This window comes from Lynx rufus, unplaced genomic scaffold, assembly GCF_022079265.1.
Source record: "Lynx rufus isolate CCGP_SWC_20201006 ecotype Redwood Valley unplaced genomic scaffold, mLynRuf1.p SCAF_2, whole genome shotgun sequence".
NCBI classification, from domain to species: Eukaryota; Metazoa; Chordata; class Mammalia; order Carnivora; family Felidae; genus Lynx; species Lynx rufus.
The window spans coordinates 168,859,182-168,863,189 of NW_025814834.1; the positions used below are offsets into that span (position 1 = coordinate 168,859,182).

General features: G+C 42.1%; 1 pseudogene; it reads left to right on the forward strand.

Moving 5' to 3' along the window:
- Nucleotides 1-227: 227 nt before the first annotated feature.
- LOC124514640 (cAMP-dependent protein kinase inhibitor gamma-like) lies at nt 228-468 on the forward strand (annotated as a pseudogene).
- Nucleotides 469-4,008: the final 3,540 nt, after the last annotated feature.

The following is a 4,008-nucleotide window of genomic DNA, read 5'->3' on the forward strand; positions in this document are numbered from 1 at the left end:
GGAACAAGGCTCAAAGTGAAATGATAGAAAGGGTTGATGGCAGAGGAAGGAGAATTACTCAAGCTCCTACATGAGCCCTTTACCCCATCCCCCACCCCTACCACCAAATAAATACCTGCCCAAGTCGGGCTGCTTCAGGGCTACTGAGCCTTCCAGAATTTCCATACTGATTGGTCAACGGTGAAAATCTGAAGAGATGCCAAGTAAGAAAAAGAAACTAAACAGGCATGATGGGGGTCAAGTCTTCCTACTCGGTCTGCATATCCTGTGACAGACCAGGCCAGGCCTTTGGAACAAGGTCTTGACATCCAGGGGGATTCGGAGGCTGTGAGTGTGAGTGCAGTGCAGCTGGCAGAAGACATGGGCGAGTTGGCACTCAAGGGGGCAGATGGACAGGCAGAGGCAGACACCCCAGACAGAGAAGCTAGCAACCAGCCTGAGAGCAACAATGAGACCACCTTGTCTTAAGTCTGATATGCCCATGGAGGGTGGAAGAGACACCTGCTGTCCCTGCCTGGTCAGGGAGCCCTGACACTGGCCCGGCTGCCTCTTCTCTGTGCCCCTGTCTCAGGCAGGCCAGGCCAGGCCAGAGTGAAAAGGCACCCCCAGAGGCCACTAAGGCCCCTACCCCGGGAAGGCTCTCCACCGGCACCCTCAGGTTCCACTTGCCCACCACCTCTCATCTTGCACTGGTACACTTTCATGACCTTGTGGCTGCGGGATGAGATTTATTCAGTGGGCACCCGGGTAAACAACCCACCCCCCCCACCACCACCACCAGGAATGTGCCCCCACAGGCGGCCTGGGCAGCAACCACATCCCAGCTCTGTCTCCGCTTCTCCATGTTCAACCTTCTGGGTCATTACCTTCGTACCCCTTTTTTAAAAAAACACTTTTAAACTTTTTAAAAACTTTAAACCTTTTTTTTAGCAGAGAGGGAGGGAGCTGACTTTTCTTTTTCTTTTTCTTTTTTTAGAAGGCGTTGTAAGCTAAACTGGCCATCTATGCAGCTTTGCTGTTCCCTCATGGAGCTCCACAGATCCATTTCTAGAGAAGGGCTGTTGTGCTCAAAACTGTCTGATCAACTCTCTGTCCTTTCGACCAAGATAAGTGATAACTAGGACCCAGGAAATAAATGCTGATAACTTCTAGGAAAAAAAATAAGTAAATAAAAATGGAGAAAAGACATGATTTCAAAACAGACATTTCAAAAAAGAAGATACATGAATCATTAGTAAGCACATAAAATAGTAACCATAGGTGTCTGTGAAAATACTGCGTAAATTCCTAGGATACCTCATCATTCGTCAGGGAACACAAATTAAAACCATGAGGGATGCCTGGCTGGCTCAATCTGTGGAGCATGTGACTCTTGATCTCAGGGTTGTGAGTTCAAGCCCCAAGTTGAGTGTAGAGATTGCTTAAAATAAAGAAATTAAATTAACAACCACCACCACCACTACCACCATAGGGTACCATTTCATACCAACCAGAATGGCCAAATTTTAAGGGATGACACGATCCCAAGTATTAGCAATGATGTAGAACACCTGGAACTTGCATACATTGCTAGTGGGATATATGATGGTACAGCCACTTGGATAAACTGTTCGGCAGTTTACTATAAAGAATATACCCATCCTGGGGTGCCTGGGTGGCGCAGTCGGTTAAGCGTCCGACTTCAGCCAGGTCACGATCTCATGGTCCGTGAGTTCGAGCCCCGTGTCAGGCTCTGGGCTGATGGCTCAGAGCCTGGAGCCTGTTTCCAATTCTGTGTCTCCCTCTGTCTCTGCCCCTCCCCCGTTCATGCTCTGTCTCTCTCTGTCCCAAAAATAAATAAATGTTGAAAAAAATAATAATAAAAATAAAATGACTTTAAAATAAATAAATAAATAAATAAATAAAGAATATACCCATCCTAAAACACAGGAGTTCCACTTCTAAGCATACCCAAGAGAAAGCAAACGTATGTTCACAAAAGACTTATTCAAGAACATTAATAGCATCTTTATTCATACAGTGAAACCATTAAACAAACCAAATATCAGCCAAGAGGAGAATGGATAAGCAAATTGTGGCATTTTGTGCATAATAACAAGAAGAACCACTGATAGAGATATCAACATTGATGAATCTCAAGAATGGTGCATTGAGTACAAATGAGTACATACTATTTGGTTCTATTTGCAAATTCCATATGAAATTCGAAAAACAGTCAGAACTAATCTCTGCTGATATAAATCAGAGTCTCTGTTACCGAGGGTGGAGGTGGGACAAAGTGACAAGAAAGGGACACTTTCCGGGTAATGGGAAAGTTATTTTAATAAGGGTGGTGGTTATAAGAGAATAATCAATTGTCAAAACTGACTGAAGTGTGCAGTTTATTGCATTAAATTGTACTGAACAAAATCCTAATGCCTAGGCTATACCTTAGTCCAAGTAATCAAAGTGTCTGGGGATAGAATGTAGACACCAGGATTTTTTAAAAGCTCCCCAACGAGGGCCTCACCTTCCACAACTGAAAACTCTACCATGGTGTTTCCATTAAAAATAAAACTAAACAAAATAAAGGACTCTATTTGTGTCTTTGAAAGGAGGCAAGTCAAACCTGAGCCAAGTTAAAAAAAAATACTTTTTCTCCCACTCTATTCATATTTTTTAGATCACCACTGACAACGAAAAAGAAAGGCAGAGCACTAACATTTATTAAATATCTACCATGTGCCAGACACTATATTCTGCACTTTATACTCATCATCTAATCTTTGGAACAATCCTTTTGGTAATTATTATCTACATTTTGGAAAAGAAATCCTGAGAGTCCAAAAAGATACGTAATGTGCCCAAATTTAAAAAAAAAAAAAGCACGATGAATAAAATACAAGTGCGTTTGATTTGCAAGGTTTTATACTGTGCTTCCACAGACACTTTCTAAAAAATCTGACACATAGTAATTTGTAAAAACTACATTAAAAAATCAAGCCTTGATTCTTAGTTGCTCTAAGGCATTAGCTTTTGAATTGTTTGTTTTGTGGAAATCGTACCTTTGAGATTTGGGACTTCTTTTCCTATGACACAGTAAGGACTGTTGTGATTGGGCAAGCGGTATCCACCTTTCACCAGGGTGAGTCCGAGATGCCACATCTCAGCCGACCATTGTGGGGCAGACCATCTTCTCATAGAAACAGCTCTCATTGGTGGCTGCGTGCCTGAGCTGTTCTCAGCATGAAAGAAATCAAAGAGGAAAGCACTAATAAAACCAAATATATACCTTCATAATCATTTTGAATAATCAAACTATGCTTCCTAGTGTATAAAATCATCACAATCTTGGGGTCCCTGGTAGCTCAGTCGTTAAGCTTCTGACTTCAGCTCAGGTCATGATCTCAGGGTCCATAAGATTGAGCCCCGGGTTGGGCCCTGTGCTGACAGCTCAGAGCCTGGCGTCTGCTTCAGATTCTGTGTCTCCCTCTTTGCCCCTCCCCCACTCTCTCTCTCTAAAATAAACAAACATGAAAAAAAATTTTTTTAAATGATCACAACCTTTCCAAGGGTCCTCAAGGTACTCTTATAAACTGTAATACAGCATATATATAACATATAAGTCTAGGGTATCATGAAATCAGTCCAAGATTAATAATCTAAACATTTAAAGAATTACTTTGTGGGGTGCCTGGGTGACTCAGTTGGTTAAGTGTCCGACTGGCTCAGGTCATGATATTGCGGTTAGTGGGCTCAAGCCCTTGTCAGGCTCTGTACTGACAGCTTGGAGCCTGGAGCCTGCTTCAGACTCTGTGTCTCTCTCCCTCTCTGCCCCTCCCCCCACTCACAGTCTATCTCTCTCTCAAAAATAAACATTAAAAAATAAACTTAAATAATTATTTTGCTTGTATTTTTTAGAATTTTAGGGTTTTTTAAAAGATGAGTTAAGTGAACCATAACTCTGTAAGCTAGTTATTTAATTCCCAAATAGTTTGATCAGGGGAATGCTATAGACATAATGTATCT